Source organism: Schistocerca piceifrons, chromosome 1 (assembly GCF_021461385.2).
Source record: "Schistocerca piceifrons isolate TAMUIC-IGC-003096 chromosome 1, iqSchPice1.1, whole genome shotgun sequence".
Classification (NCBI taxonomy): domain Eukaryota; kingdom Metazoa; phylum Arthropoda; class Insecta; order Orthoptera; family Acrididae; genus Schistocerca; species Schistocerca piceifrons.
In genome coordinates, this window is record NC_060138.1 from 767,795,222 (window position 1) to 767,812,791 (window position 17,570).

Consider the following 17,570-nt stretch of genomic DNA (forward strand, 5'->3'; position numbering starts at 1 on the left):
AATTTTCCTAAGTCCATGCGTTAGTTTTTCTTTTCTTTCTAGTTTGCCGCCTCATAAGCACGAAAATCTTTAATATCCGTAAGATTAATCCAAACTGTTCACAAACGATCAGGGTCCGACATGCATGTCGACCACCTTATCACACAAGGTCTTACCAAGACCATCATATGCAGTAAATCACATGACATAAATATTAATTAAATGAACTATGGGTGAAGCCCGATCAACAGAGACTTACATCCATTGAGCGAAAATACTAGTGCATTGAGAATGGCTAGCTTCTAGCCGAAATCTAAATATGCATATTAAAATTTAAAAAGGACGACTGATTGCTGCAATCTATAATTTACATTTATTTTATACTTTTTCAGTCCATCTGGTTTACCAGTTATTCTAGATTTACTGTATTGGGGTGATGTTCCCTGTTTTCTACCGTATTTTAAATTGGAGTGCGTACATCTTGACGGTTGAACACTTTTATCACAAATGGACAAAGAATGTTGGGTCAACTACAGGTTATCGTTTGAAATAAATTATGGAATAAATGTGAGTGTATAATTTTGCTATATAGTTACGCGTGTATTCAACTACATTTTAACCGAAACAGGATCTTTATGTGTTTTGCTCTTGTTTATCTACAGATGAATCCCTGACGGTGTGGGTCTAAAGCTGCGAAACTAGTTGGATAATAAATAAATATTCATCATAAGTTGAAGCAGATCATTTTCATCATGGTATGCGACATTAAAACATGAGTGAAGATATTGTAAATGGGTCTCGCAAATACAGTTTTTTGTTAAAACGCACAACAAAAGACAAGGATTATATGCACAACACAGACCGAATTAAGTACTAATACACTAATATTTTTTCTTTTTAAAATGGATCTCGCAAATACAGTTTTTTGTTAAAACCCACAACAAAATACAAGGATTATATGCACGACACAGACCGAATTAAGTATTAATAAGCAAATATTTTTATCGTGTATTCTACTTTTTAAAAAACGTAAAAAGCTGATCATCGTTTGCAAAACTAATAGGAATGGCGAATGGTTTACCTGTATGCAGCTGAAATAATGCTATGTAGCTTCCAGTCACCAGATTGCAACATCTTTAAAAATGCAAACAGCTCTACATGTGTAATGTTGAGTATACAGTCACATAAACTTAATAAATTGTATAGAGCTAACAGCAAACGTATGGCAGATATATTTGAGCACGCAATGTTGTTACGTTACACGAAGCGAGGTGGCGCGGTGGCTAGCACACTGGACTCGCGTTCGGGAGGACGACTGTTCAATCCCGAGTCCGGCCATCCTGATTTAGGTTTTCCGTGATTTCACTAAATCACTCCAGGCAAATGCCAGGATGGTTCGTTTGAATGGGCACGGCCTACTTCCTTGCTCGTCCTTCCCTAATCCGCTGAGGCCGGTGACCTCGCTGTTTGCTCTCTTCTCCCAAACAAAGCTGGCCATTGTGGCCGAGCGGTTCTAGGCGCTTCAGTCCGGAACCGCGAGACTGCTACGGTCGCAGGTTCGAAACCTGCCTCGGGCATGGATGAGTGTGATGTCCTTAGGTTAGTTATTAGTTATGTTTAAGTAGTTCTAAGTTCTAGGGGACTGATGACCTCAGATGTTAAGTCCCATAGTGCTCAGAGCCACTTGAACCATTTTGAACCCCGAAACAACCCGCCCCCCCCCCTCCCTGTTACGTTACATATTAACAAAAAAAATGGTTCTGAGCACTATGGGACTTAACATCTGAGGTCATCAGTCCCCTAGAACTTAGAACTACTTAAACCTAACTAATCTAAGGACACCACACACATACATGCCCGAGGCAGGATTCGAACCTGCGACCGTAGAGGTCGCGCGGTTCCAGACTGAAGCGCCTAGAACGGCTAGGCCACACCGGCCGGCATATTAACATATAACTCAAATTTTCGTACTAGGAAATCATTTCTGAAAGTATTTGTTTTGGTCGCAGACTTACGTTGAAGTGTAACGTGGTCGATAAACGGTAGAGAAAAGAAGAAAATTGATGTTCTGGTCTGTGGTGTTACTGAATAATGCTGACGATTGGATGGGTAGATCCAGTAACGAATGAAGAAGTGGTGAATGAAATTAGAAGGAAAGAGATTTTGACTAAAAGAAGGGATATGTTGATGGGACGCATTCTAAGGCATCAAGAAACCGCTAATTTGGTAATAGAAAGAATTATTGGGATGGAAATTGGGGAGGGAGATTTGAATACAGTAAGAGGTTTCAAACGAATGTTGGGCGAGGTACTAGCTGTGCACGTACGAAAAGTCAGACTATAGTGGACAGCTGGATCAAACAAACATTCTGAGTCGTGACAACAACGTCGCTGCAGTGAAGTGTGTCAGTGGCTGCTTGCAGACGCCGATAGGAGAGGGGACTGAAGAAAGTGCGGCAACCATAAACAGCAGACGCAACAGTTGTTGAGTGTGTGGTGTGGTCCACTTTCCCCGCGAGGCCGGCCGTAACCGTGGTGACGCAACAGCTACGGAGAAAGGGAAAGGGGAAGGCGAAGGGAAAGGCGCGAAAGCAAAGTGTGTGAAGCAGGCCCTGGTGCTGCGGTGGCGGTGGCGGTGGAGGTGGAGCAGACGGGCGCAGTGGACATTAGGCCGGCGGCTGGGGACCGCGATGGACGACGTAGCCGAGGGGAAGACGCTGTCACGGCTGCGGCTGCTGCAGCTTCCCTTCCTTCTGCTGCTGCTAGCGCCTGCCGCTGGCGAGGAGCTGTCCGCCGAAGAAGGTGAGTCTCGGTCAAGGCCGCAGTGGTTGCGTGTGTGTACTCATTTCGGGGAAATCCATACGTGGGCGTGGCTTCACCGGACAGCCTTCCAGACGTTGTTAAGAAGTGAATAACATATTCCGGGACTGGCTAAGAAAGGTCATAGATCTGCTGCGGCTTAAGAGCTATTACATTACTCAACAATGTTTTTAGAAATTGTTACGAAATAAAACAATTTAATTTGGTGCTTATTTCATCTATATTGTGAAATTGGAATTTCTCCCGGCGTGTAAAGTGGTCTAGAGAGTTCTTTCTGGTGTATAAAGTGTTCTGATAACCTACGAGAGTGCAGCCTGGTGAAGTCTTCAGCTATCGCTGATATTTTGACAGTTGTACACGCAATCACTTTCGAGGCACAAGTGCAGTCGGAGAGCACAGTTCTAGGAAATTTAAACCATCGGTAATCGGCGAGAACCATAATATGTCATATACAGAAAGGCAACACATACCACACACGACCAGTACCATTACACATCCAACGATAACCAACTTCAGACGATACCGATAGTAAATATTAATTACCACGGGTAATAATAATAATGGCGTGTGATGAGGGCCTCCCATCGGGTAGACCGCTCGCCTGGTGCAAGTCTTTCGATTTGACGCCACTTCGTCGACTTGCGCGTCGATGGGGATGAAATGATGACGATTAGGACAACACAACACCCAGTCCCTGAGCGGAGAAAATCTCTGACCCAGCCGGGAATCGAACGCGGACCTTTTTTTTTTTTTTTTTTTTTTTGTAATCTCATTTTGTTCGCTTTCGTTCGATGCATCTGCTTGGGGCGGGCGTCGTAAGACATCCGTTTAAGTTCGTTTTTGATCGATTAACTCAGTTTTTTTTATTACAGAGGGCACGTAGATCCCTTAGGATTGATAGTCTGTGGCGCTGACCACTCAGCTACCGGGGGCGGACATTACCACGGATGAGCAAGTAGATTTAGCTCTCTCTGTTCCTCTCTTATTTGACCAGAGAGGAGCAGGATTCAAAGCATAAACCTTTATATGTATTTATATGGTCACATACTAATTTAATCTCAACTATTTCGTAATAACACTATTCCAATAGCTCGAAGTGCACGCCATAAGCTCTGTGTCGCTACATTCCATAGGATGACCGGTGGCAATGCAAAAACCTTGAAAGTGACGGGGAGTTCACCCGTCGAAATATCGGCTGTTGTCAGAGATGTCATCTTCCTATAAGTTTTTTATTCACCATGTTTCTTGAAAGCCGGCTACTGTATCAACAATAATTTCAATATTAAAGTTACTTCTCTAGTTACGGTTTTTTTAATTAAAAAATACTGTGAATGATATGTTGAGTGAGTGAGAATTTCTACGTGATGAAGGACGCTTGTACTTCGAGAACATTAAAAGATAACTTCAGAAAAAGATAGATGGAAATCATATTCAAAAAATGTAAACTATCTCAACACTCGCAAATGGGAATAAATTCTCGAAACGCGATGTGCTAAGCATGAGAACTCTTAACTGATGAATAACTTACAATTTAAAGATGAATCTGATACTGCTGTATTAGTCATAAGCCAGTCATTGAACTGTGATAGATTGATTTTGATGTGGAAGGTAAATCAGTGTACATGAACATCGATACTCGTCTAACCAAGGCCACAGCGCATGCTCGAGAGTACTTCATGCTGTCATTTGAACCTTCCTTTCCTTCTCCCATTGCGAATGAACTGTGGCGAAAGTATCTCCTTATGTTGCTCCATACACGCACTTTTTGAGTAATATTGACTTATCAGTAGGCTAATAGTTTGCTACTTTTATTAGTAAATATAGAGTGCTAATTCCAGTTATTAGTCTGCTACTTTTATTCGGAAGTATACGAGTACAAATGGTTCAAATGGCTCTGAGCACTATGGGACTTAACATCTGAGGTCATCAGTCCCTTAGAACGTAGAACTACTTAAACCTAACTAACCTGTGGACGTCACACACATCCATGCCCGAAGCAGGATTCGAACCTGCGGCCGTAGCAGTCGCGCGGTTCCGGACTGAAGCGCCTAGAACCGCTCGGCCACCGCGGCCGGCTATACGAGTACAGAGCCAGTTTCTGCTAAATGTCCTGAACGCTGCAGCGTCACAGAGTCTGTCCACTGTGGCAGGAAGTGACCAAGTCGCTGACACGCGGAAGCATCGTCGGGATATCGCAGGCAGTTATTTGCTCACAAACAGAGGAGAACTTATCAGCCCGCGGTGTTGTTCGAGCTTATCCTGTCACCGTTCTATTCGGCTCTTAACGAAATCGAGCTACAGCCGCCAGCAAGGGAAAACCATTCGGCTCGCTGAATCATTAGCACGGTCTCATGTTTTTTCCTTGAAAATGCGACAAAATCTGGCTGTTATTTTTGACACGTAGCAGGCACCTGTGATACTTGTCAGTTTCTCCCTTCCTCTCTCCTTCCTCCTCCCCTCCCCTTCTCTCCCCTCTTCCTCTTTACTATTAATTGCTCGCTGGATGCATGTCCTCAGTGACGTGATGTAATAGTAATGGATACCAGGCACACATTATAGGTAAATCTACTGAAGGGGGTTACCATTTAGTACTTTTTGAGGTATTGAGATACATTTGTAATGTAGTGCTATGACTGACAGCGTAACGATCCCACATTCTGCTGATAAATGACACACGACTGATGCCTGACAAATAAGCAGTCTTAACTGGCACTGGGGATGTTGCCGAGCTTAACAAGTATGCTGTGCAACTTGCAACTGTCAATAATGCTGTGCCTTCAGTCCATAAAACGCCGTGAAGAGGTCTGTCAGATGGTTCAAATGGCTCTAAGCACTATGGGACTTAAAATCTGATGTCATCAGTCGCCTAGACTTAGAACTACTTAAACCTAGCTAACCTAAGGACATCACCTACATCCATACCCGAGGCAGGATTCAAACCTGCGACCGTAGTAGCACCGCGGTTGCTGACTGAAGCGCCTAGAACCGCTCTTCACAGCGGCCGGCTCGAAGTGGTTTGTCGTTTACCCCCTAATCGTTGGACAACACTGTATGTCACCACCTACTTACCTATGCCACTAAATTGTTATGACGACAATTTCTTCCAATGATGTCACTGTGAAAATAACTTGAACAACCGATGGTAAAAACAGTTAAAAACTACGAGCCTTACTGTTTACCACACTGGAGGAAACTGTAGTAAATTAACAGCTTACTCGTGTCGTGTGAAACATCACTTCGATAACAGTGCTAAAGAGCCACAAGATGAAGCACAACTCTTCGAAATCGACTGAAAATAAATTAAAACAATAAACACAGCTGAGCGGAAGAAATGTAGTAAGAAAATAGCATTTTTTCTCCAGAGCAAAACTGTGAACGCAGCTTCGTCGTGTCTCTTAGTGTTAAAAATTGTCCCAGATTTCATACTTCCATGTAATGGAGAAGTTTTTAGTTTTCTTTCAAGGACATGACTATTTCCTGTGCTTCAGATACGTTGTGCTCAATATTATTCTGCTTTAATCGATCTTTGCTACAGTTAATTCCAGTTCTTGTATCAACATCATATACCTTCAATACATTTTTTATAAATTTATGTTACTAATATAGTTTACTTCTACCAGTTCTGAAAAGAAAAACGCCTATCTGACACAATATTTCTTGTCACTGAAGATGTTTCGTTCACCTTAGCTCAAGTCCCCGTGCAGCCATGAAAATGATCTGATAATTGTTTCGCAGTGTTGGACTACTTAATCCTCATCATCAAAGAAGGCTTTTATGTTGTTTTTTATGATTGGCGTAGTGTATGTTAGTTTTCAATTTTTTGTTGCTCGTGCTAAAAGCAAACATTCATTTCGAAACCTTCAGAATATTTTTAACAAATTATTCATCTCTGGGTAAGATGAAAAGCCAAAATATCTCATTCTGTGAAATATGCTGTACACTAAAGACGGTTTATAAACTTTGAAATGTGTGAGCAAGAGCCTTCAGCGGTTGCAGAAAGTGGCCTACATTCAGTCGCCTGGAGTGACGCAGTAGTTTCTCAGGTCGCGGCATGGCCTGCACCAACGGGAGGCTGTGAGGCCACTGGAGCTGGAGACTTTCTCTACTGTCGTCATCGTTACGTCACACGAAAGGCCGGCGAAAGTAGTGCGTCTTTTACGCTGTAACTGCCGGCCGTCTTTGACTTGTTTACTGGCACCAGGTAGTGCAATACAAAAACACAGCACTTATAGCCGAATTCCAGTCAGAACTGTGATCCTTAGTTAACTGGATCTGTCTACTTAATACGTGAAATGACGGCAACGAAATGTCCCTGAGCTGAAATTTATATTGCTACTTGTTCTGTTTCCACTTGATTCGACAGTGCCGAAGTATACTGTAGAACGCCTCTCCCCCACTGTCTCAGGTATGTATTGTAATATTGTGCAAGAAAGCCTCATATCTGTCGCCTTCACATTCTTCTACTAGAATGTCAGTTGACCATCACATCCACGTACGTGGACATATGGAATTAAGTTTTTCAGCTCCTTGCATGTCACCAAAGTCAACAGCCTCAGGCTTGGAAAGTAAGGAGAGTTATGCGTCGACAGACAGAAAAATCGAAACTAAGTACTTCTAAATATTAAAAATGTTTGTCTTCAATGGCCACCGAGGTTGTGTGTGAAAAAGCTATCCCTACAAAGGCTGTTTGATATCCATTGTTGGATACAGACCTCATACAGACTTCTCCATTAATTTTACGGTCTTCAGGTATATCTATCTCCAACCTCGGGCGGGGAGGGTGGGGGGGGGAGGGGGGGGATGGGGCACGAACAGTGGCGGCTACCCCGCGCCTCTCGGTCTTTATTTATTTATGTTATAGAATCCATCTTGCTCAATCGATCATCCATTCATCTTGCTATATATATATCTAGCCTAGCTCCATTTCATTTTTTATTGCACTTACAATTACATCTAATCTGTTTCTTTCAAATCGCCTAATTTCGGAAGATTTTCGTGCTCGACCATCACAGATTTCGACGAAATTTTATATCAACACTTGTCCATGGCCCCAATGAACATTAGGAAAATTTAACGAGCGTCGAAACAATACTGATCGAGATATAGTCTCCAGTTTGAGTCCATGCTCGACTTTACGCTAAGAAAGCATGAATTTCTGGCGACTTTGAGCTGTTATATCTCGGGCAACATCTTGTTGAACGAAATGAAATGCGCCCATCTTGTACAATTTTATGCGTTCACGTAAGAATAATAATGTCCAGAAAATTTTGGACCAATCGCGGGAAAAAATTTCAAATTATTCAAACTCTTATGTCTCTGGGACTAAATGTCAAACATGAAAGTTGGCATGTAGTAACCTAAAGACACAATGTTCTCACATACAAAGTTTCGTTTATGTACCACTCCCCAGCAATGAATAATGAAATGCGAAATTGAAGATTTTGTAAAAAGATAAAAAGTGCTGTATTTTCAATCTGATTTTGCAAAAAAACAGTGATCTATAAAACTTTCCAAATAGGGATCATTAGAAAGACAATGATTTTAAAAGCTAACAATGCTAGAGAATATGAATCAAAGTTGGCCGCGAAAATTGCTGCACGGAAAGAATCTTTTCCTCGTAGAGTAAACGCTTACTGAATATGAAACTTAATATGCCGGTAACACAAGAATGTGGAATACAAAATTTCATTCACCTACTATATTCCCATAATCTGCTTATTCGTCGAGGTGACGATTTTTGTGAAAAGGTGAAAATAGGTTATATTCGACACTCCTTTTACCAATTCCGTTTTTTCTATTAAAGTTTCAAAACCAGTATCTTGCGAAACAATGTGATTTAAGTCCCTCCCCTGACCGCCCCAGAACAGTGGGTTCTATTTTCAACAAGGGCTATAAATGCTACATAAATTGAGGCAGAGTACCCGGAAAATTAGCAATGTGAACAAAGATTTAACTTTGTCTTCTTATATCTCGATGATTTAAGGCATGACAAACATGAAACTTTCGACACAACAACTTAACGACATAAGGTTTTCCAAAATAAAATATCATTAGATTTGAGAATCGGATATAAGGTACTTAACAAATGGCTTTGCAAGCGGACAGCCGGCCGGAGTGGCCGTGCGGTTTTAGGCGCTACAGTCTGGAGCCGCGTGACCGCTACGGTCGCAGGTTCGAATCCTGCCTCGGGCATGGATGTGTGTGATGTTCTTAGGTTAGTTAGATTTAAGTAGTTCTAAGTTCTAGGGGACTGATGACCACAGCAGTTAAGTGCCATAGTGCTCAGAACCATTTGAACCATTTTGCAAGCGGACAGGTATCGCCCCAAAACACATTGTTTCGAATGAGACAGGTTTTGAAGCTGTAGTAGAAAACGGCATTTTTAAAATATGTGTCGAATATACCCTATTTTTACATTTTCACAAAAATCGTCATCTTTTCGACGTATTTGTAGATTATTGAAAAACAGTCTGTGAATTAAATTTTGTATTCCACATTCTTGTGCTATTGACATATTAAGTTTCGTGTTCAGTAAGCGTTTACCCTACGAGGAATAGATTCCAAAGTTAACATTTTTTTCGTGCCGCGATTTTCGCGCCCACCTTTAGCTCAGATTATCTAGCATTGTTAGCTCGCATTGGATAATCAGATACACTTTTTTGGCTGTTAAAATCATGGTCTTTTTAATGAGCTCTGTTTGGAAAGTTTTATACAACACAGTTTTTTGCAAAATCAGATTGAAAATTTTGATATTTTTATCATTTTATGAAATCTTCAACATCGCATTTCATTTATTCAGTTCTGGGAAGTGATGCATAAACGAAAGTTTGTATCTGAGAACTTCGTGTCTTTAGATCACTGCATGCCACCTTTCACGTTCTTCATTTTCTCCACGAGATATAAGAAGCCATACTTTGAAATTTTTTCGAGTGCCAATTTTTTCGGGTGACTTTATCAAATTTTTTCAGACCGAATATGGCCATTGAAATTCTTTTCATTATCCTTCTTAAGTGAACGCATGAAATTGAACAAGATGGCCACATTTTATTTCTTTCAAAAAATATTTTCTGAGATATAACAGCTCAAAGACGCCCCAAATTAACGTTCGCTCTGCGCAAAGTCGCTGTTGGGGTTAGTATTGACGAAGTCCTTAATGGTCGAGCAGTTAGGCTTAGGTGAGTTGACATGGAATGGTCCTTTTCAGTTATCTACACTGTGCATTTCTCGATTGATAGGCCAACAATCTTAAGTTTTTCAATTATATACACATTTAAAGTCCACGCCCACTCCGAGAAATCAAAATTAGTCACAAACTCTTGACTGTAATCATTATATTTGGTACACACTGGAGGCTTACTTTGGAAAAGTTTGTCACGTTTTCCAAAAGAGCTATAGCATCTGATGAAAAGTTTGCGGGCACGCTGTGTATTGCGAAATCGGCAGCTAGATGTCGCGAGAAATGAACCTGCCAGTATAAAAGAAGAGCTTCAGGTCAGCTCTGTGATTTCTAACGTGGACTAGTCATTGGGTGTCATTTAGGTAACAAATCCATGAGGGACATTTCAACCCTAAAGCTCCATGAGTCAGCTGTTGGTGATGTGACTGTGAATTGGAAATGAGAAGGAAAAGCCACAGCCAACTTGGAGCCAGGCAGACCTCACGTACTGGCGGGCAGGGATCGTCGAGCATTGCGGTAGTTGGCTGTGAAAAATAGCGTGAAACCAGCGGGAGGAATCACTTGTTCCTTCCAAAGTGCTACCAGATGTTTAGCTGCCACAATGACTGTTCGTAGGGGGTTAACAAGACTGGGGTACAGTGGTCGAGCACCTCGAGTACCTTTCTGTTGTCAGTGCTACGCGACGCTTGAGGTACCATAGAGACCGACGCCACTGGGCTGTGGATGACTGGGAATGATAAATGACGCTGTAACCTGCGGCAACCCGATGGGAGTGTTTGGGTTTAGAGAATGCTTGTTGCCCATCAGGTGCAGTGCCAACAGTGAAATACAGAGCAGGTGGTGTTATGTTATGGGGATGTTTTTGTGGTTAGTTTGTAGTCCCCTGCAAATGGAAGTGAGCGATTGGCGTCATTGGCCGGGAGGCCCGTGACGGGGCCATTCCGGTCGCCTTGCTGCAGGTCTTATTACATTCGACGCCACATTGAGCGACCTGCGCGCGGGATGGGGATGAAATGATAAGGAAGACAACACAATACCCAGTCCTTGAGCGGAAAAATCCCCTACCCAGCCGGGAATCGAACCGGGGCCCGTAGGCCGGCAATCCGTTACGCCGACCACTCAGCTATCGGGGCGGACTGTAGTCCGCTTATAGCGCTGAAAAAATTTCTAAAATGTGGAAGGACAAGGAAACGTTTTACGGTGTTGTGTGCTGCGTACAGCAGAGGAACAATTCGGAGACGATAATAGTTAATATTAGGTTGACAGAATGACAGGGTCATGACACCCCATATTAATCTCCACTAATAGGTGTCGGGATACTTTTGAGCAGACAGTGTACGTGTCATTTTTACTCTCACTTTCATTTATTTTGCTGTCTGTGCAATGCCTCACGCGATTGTCCTTCTGGAAGTAGACCTATTCGTCAACGAAACGTTAAAAACTTAACCTTTCTTTCTTCTGCAATTCCGATTTACTAGCAGCTTTTTTTGTGTAAATTGACTGCCATAATTTTCATACAGTGCAAGCTACCTACTAATCTCCATCTTTCATAAGCTGAATGCAACATTAATCGATCTCATAGTCATTGCCTTGTTCCAGTGGCTTGCTACTTTCTTTTCGCCGCTCTAAATATTTCGTCTCCTCTACGCCAGAATTCTACCGTCGTTACGTAACGTATCGTATTTATTATCTCACGTCACTAAACCTTTACCGCGAAAGCCAGTGTTCATGACAAGCAATTATATTTCACGTTACTTCATGTTACTAGCGTAACGCGTTTTTCTGATTACTGCAAGGTTTGAGTACCCCATTGATAATCTCAAGCAACAGATCTGACTTATGTTACCGTGGCGAATACACCACCGTTTCAGAAGAGGCAGTTTTTGACAGACGTTACTGAGACTTACTTCCTGCCCTGCATCTGAACTTTTGAGTGAAGCCACTCCGACCTGTCAGTCACTTGGCCTTGCACTACAGGCCTGCTCTGTTCCTCTGCATTTTTCGATCAGTCTGACTGCTTCCCAAGCGAGTTTCCCTGCTTCATGGAAGAGCAATTTAATTTTATCTCTCCTTCGGTATCACCTCCTCCGATGTCGCCACGTTACTGATTTTGTATGTGCAATCACGCCAGTAATGATGTCTGACGACGTGAAATGAGCCGCCTTTCCTCTCTGTCACAGTAGCACGACTCCACCGCCACCCAGTGAAGGAGTGTGCCTGTCAGTGCTCTCAAATATGGAGTTTTGGAAAATGTCGGCTAGAGAAAAGAAAGTGTGAAAAGAAAATGGACTGGACCAGGTCCTATGCACCGTCAAGATTGATGGGAAACTAATTTAAAAGCCTGCTGTAAAAGCTAGTGTTCCATTGGCTGACAACCGCGTCGTAGCCGTCGCGTATATGTAGTGACCGGCCTAGAGAAGGAGTACGTACCTAGTGAGCTAAGCGGAAGGTTGTCCATTGCTGCTAAGAGCCATCACAAGTTACGTATGTTTAAAACGTGTAGCGCTAGTATCGTGTTGAACAACGTGTGTCGTCTAGAAAATGAAAGAAATGTTGCACGGAAAGAACGCAACACGTAAATATTTGGTTGAACTGCAAAGAAGAGTTTATGACGCTGTGAGACCGTGAGGGGCTGTTCAGCCGAGTGATCTGAAATTGCTTTCTTCTTTGGCTCACAATGGCCCATTTCCACGCAGTGTCCGATAATTGGGTTTTAGATATATATAACGTATGCTATTTGTCTTGACTGCCCCAAGTACTTTTTTGGCAGATGTTTAGCTAACAGGAGGACATCAACCAACACGATTGAATTTCTTGTAATTTTATTCATTACAGAGAGAATGTAAGTTAGCATAACAGTGCAGTAATGTTTTTTTATTTACCATACGAATACATGTAGTACAGTACTACATTACTTTTAAACGGTGTGTTGTGTACAGTAAAGGTCCTCTTTCATTAAGAACGATGTGATCATTGCTTTTCTTTTATTGTGGTTGGAAGTAGGCGTAATGCTTCTTAGGCAGAAGAACTCTTCCGAGAGGGATACCATGACAACAACCCACTTTCCCGGCGGATGTTTTCTCGTCTTGTTGGGATGCTCCAGGGAACGGGAAGGTAATCGTATGCAGCGCAATCGCAAAGATGAAGTCTCTGAAATGATTTATCTCACTTTTGCTGCAATGAATCCAATCGAGAGCAGCAGCTGCTTGAACACGAGACTGGCGTTTCTAAAACAAATGCATATCGCATTCTAACAAATCACCGGTTTCACCTTTATTTCATAGGCCGTTAATAAGTAGTAATATCCTATCTTCGTTGGTGTACAATGTACTCACATAAGCCTTCCACTCAAGACAGTTGACTGGATGACTGGTATGCATTATCCTTGTGTTTCTATTTGTTTACTGTCAGCTCCAGCAAGTGGACGAACTGCGTTTCTCCGAGTGCCTGCTCTTTGTTCCAGTACAAGATAGCTGAAATCAGTTTTGTGTTGTCTTTTTAATGACGTCATGTTTACGTGGCGCCGGCCGGAGTGGCCGAGCGGTTCTAGGCGCTACACTTGCTACGGTCGCAGGTTCGAATCCTGCCTAGGACATGGATGTGTGTGATGTCCTTAGGTTATTTAGGTTTAAGTAGTTCTAAGTTCTAGGGGACTGATGACCTCAGAAGTTAAGTCCCACAGTGGTCAGAGTCATTTGAACCATTTGTTGACGTGGCGCCGCGCGGGATAGCCGTTCTCAGGCGCCTTGTCACGGTTTGCGCGGCTCGCCCCGTCGCATGTTCGAGTCCTTCCTCGGGCATTGGTGTGTTTGTTGTCCTTAGCGTAAGATAGTCTAAGTTAGATTAAGTAGTGCGTAACGCTAGGGACGGATGACCTCAGCAGTTTGTCCCCATAGTCCTTACAACAAATTTCCAATTTGTTTACGTGGCTGGTACACTGTTAGACGTTTCTGAACAGGTCTTGTGAAGAAGGAGTGAATTACCGAATAAAAAATATAGGATGCTATTTAATAACGTAGTAATACTGTCCATATCTTCGCAACGAACAGGCAGTCATGCAGGTTAATGTCCCCTGCCAACCTGACACATGCTTCATACATTTTTTTTAATTTTTGTTTCTGAATAAACAAGTTATTTTGGGTAGTCAAGATTCAAGGGAGATGGCGTATTTTGAGTGTAGGTAGCTGTAACGGCTGTGCGTTTGATGTGCTGCCATATTAGTAGTACACGTTGATGAAAGAGAGGACGAAGTCCTGTGCTGGTACATAGCCTGTTCTTCTAGGATAGCTTCAATAGGAGCGTTGCGTTCAGTTTCCCGTCTGACGCCTGGGTCCACCATTAACAGTGTTATACTCTGAAGCACCAAAGAAAATGGTATAGCCAAGCGTATTCGAATACAGAGACATGTAAACAGGCAGAATACAGTGCTGGGGTTGGCTAGACCTATATAAGACAACATGTGTCTGGCGCAGTTGTTACATCGGTTACTGCTGCTACAATGGCAGGTTATCAAGATTTATGCGAGTTTAAACATGGTGTTATAGTCGGCGCACGAGCAGTGGGACACAGCATCTCCGAGGTAGCGTTGAAGTGGGGATTTTCACGAGTGTACCGTGTATCAGGAATCCGGCAAAACTTGAAATCCGACATCGCTGCGGCCGGAAAAAGATCCTGCAAAAACGAGACCAACGGTGACTGAAGAGAATCGTTCAACGTGACGGAAGTGCAAGCATTCCGCAAATTGCTGCAGATTTCAATGCTGGGCCGTCAAAAAGTGTCAGCATGCGAACCATTCAACGAAGCATCATCGATATGGGCTCTCGGAGCCGAAGGCCCTCTCGTGTACTTAATGAGTGCACGATGTAAAGCATTACGCCTCGCTTTGGCCCGTCAACACCGACATTGGACTGTTGATGACTGGAAACATGTTGCCTGGTCGGACGAGTCTCGTTTCAAATTGTGTAGAGCGTATGGAGTGTAGGAGTATTGAGACAACCTCATGAATCCATGGACCCTGCATGTCATCAGGGCACTGTTCAAGTTGGTGGAGGCTCTGTAATAGTGTGGGGTGTGTGCAGTTGGAGTGACACGTGACCGCCTGATACGTCTAGATACGGCTCTGACAGGTAACACGTACGTAAGCACCTGTCTGATCACCTGCATCCATTCATGTCCACTGTGCATTCCGATGGACTTGGGAAATTCCAGCAGGACAATGAGACTCCCAACGAGTCCAGAATTGCTAAAGAAAGCCTCCAGGAACACTTTCCTGTGTTTAGACGCTTTCGCTGGCCACCAGACTCCCCTGACATGAGCATTATTGTGCATACCTGGTATGCCTTACAACATGCTGTTCAGAAGAGATCGACACCCCTCGAATTCTTACGAATTTAGGAACAGCCCTGCAGGATTCATGGTGTCATTTCCCTCGAGCACTATTTCAGACATTAGTCGAGTCCATGCCACGTCATGTTGTGGCACTTCTGCGTGCTAGCGGGGGCCCTGCACGATACTGGGCAGGTGTATCAGTTTCTTTAGCTCTTCAGTGTATATCCTCAGTGCAGGAGGCATTGTGGAGTGGTTTGGAATTCAGTGCAGGCTACTGGACAAAGTCTGATGATCACGAACTTTAGGCCACCACCTCTCGACTTCTTACCATCCAAATACCGGCGGTGAAACTTTCTCTTACTCTCGCGCTGTTCGAACTGGATACCTCCAGTTCGAGTGGCACCCAACAGTCGAGCTTATGCGTCTGTGAAGATAATGCAACATCTCCACAAGAAATTGGTTTCCGAAAACGTGACGATGTGGATTGATTGTTGCAGCCCAATGGGTCACGTGGGAGTTGCAGTGGAACACGTACACTTCCGGTGCTCGTCGTGAAAGCACTGTCGTGAAAGCACTCATCATGCGGTTTGAAGTAGTAGCGCCCATCTCGCAGAAGATCTGGAACGGTTGTAGGTCGGCTGGTTACATTCACCGTGACTCTAACGACGACTGAGGATTTTCAAAATCTATATGATTTCTTAATTTTTAGTGATGATAGAATAATTTATTGCCAAGGTGCAAAGTGAGCCACTACAATTCGTCACAGACACACTACAAACATTACACAATAATTAAAAAATGCACTGTCGCACAATGTACATGTCAGAGCCACCTCACTGTCTTAACATTCCTTCCTAAAGTGAACTGATAAACTCAACCCTTAAAAGTAAAGTGATGTCATGACCCTGCTGTCCCACTATTCTGGAGTCTATGCTCTCAACTTTCATCCAATCAGAGGCCAGTAGAGGCAATGCGTCCTTTTAAGGGACTGCCAGTGGGAGATGACGAAACGTATTTCTTTGCTCTTTCACACGATCACCCACGCAACGTCTCTAGTTTTACGTGCGACACATGCACCCAGTCCGTGATTATGACGCTCCATGATGCAATAGGAATTGTCCAGTTGGGTTTAAGCTGTGTCGCACAACACCACATCTTTCGCGAGGGCCAGTTTGCAATAATTATTACAGCGATTTGGAAGAAGTAAAGGCAAAACTGTACGCAAAAAATTACTAGTCAGTACTTCAGAAAGCTGTCACAGACCGGAACGAGTCAATAATAACGAGACCATACACGGAGTTCACTTGCTTGTGAGAGATCAGCAGTTGTTATTTTTCAGAGTTTACTTAAAAATATGCTGCTTTTGGCATTATTTAGCATCATTATGTAACTATCCATTCCCAAGTCTGTGGATCTTAAGCGATAAGCAATTACCATATTCGAATTTTCGTAGAGGCAAGGATTTTTTTCCCTTTCAATTTTGACAAGCTATGGACCAATGACCTCGTTTTGTAGCGACGCGGGCCGCCAACGGTAGCTGAGTGGTCAGCGCGACGGAATGTCAATCCTAAGGGCCCGGGTTCGGTTCCCGGCTGGGTCGGAGATTTTCTCCGCTCAGAGACTGGGTGTTGTGTTGTCCTAATCATCATCATTTCATCCCCATCGACGCGCAAAGGACGTAATTTTATTCGTGAGAATTAATTACAGCGGCAAGATAGGTTTTGAAGATAGTACCATCAGACGTCACTAGATCGGGGGACGAGCGAATGCTCGAGAACTGGACAGAATGATGTTTGAAATCTTTTATTTATTAATTAGTTGCCGCTGTTAAGTATGACTTGCACTCTTGAGGATATTTAAGACCTTGTTTCACAGTTGTTTTTATCATTAAAATCAATACTGCATTGAAAACGTTAAGACAGATCGCTGTGCTAGTACCAACGAACGTCACCAGATCACAGGCCGTTCAAAAGATCCAACAAAACTGTTCGAACAGTTTGAGTCGTGTTTAAATACAGCCTTAAGATTAAGACTTCCAGTACATTCTGAATGTCGGAGGCTATATGGCTCGCTTAAGTACTCGAGAGTTTCCATGAGTACTTTCGCACACCTTCTTAATTCGGAAGTCAACTTGCAAGAAGTCCTGGCAGGAAGAAACACTTTCCGGGGAAAGGGAAATTTGCGGGAAAAGTGCATGACTAATGATAATGACTGCATTATGCTTTTGAGGCTTCTTGGTTGGGAAACTGCTTGCCTGAGTGGCAGGA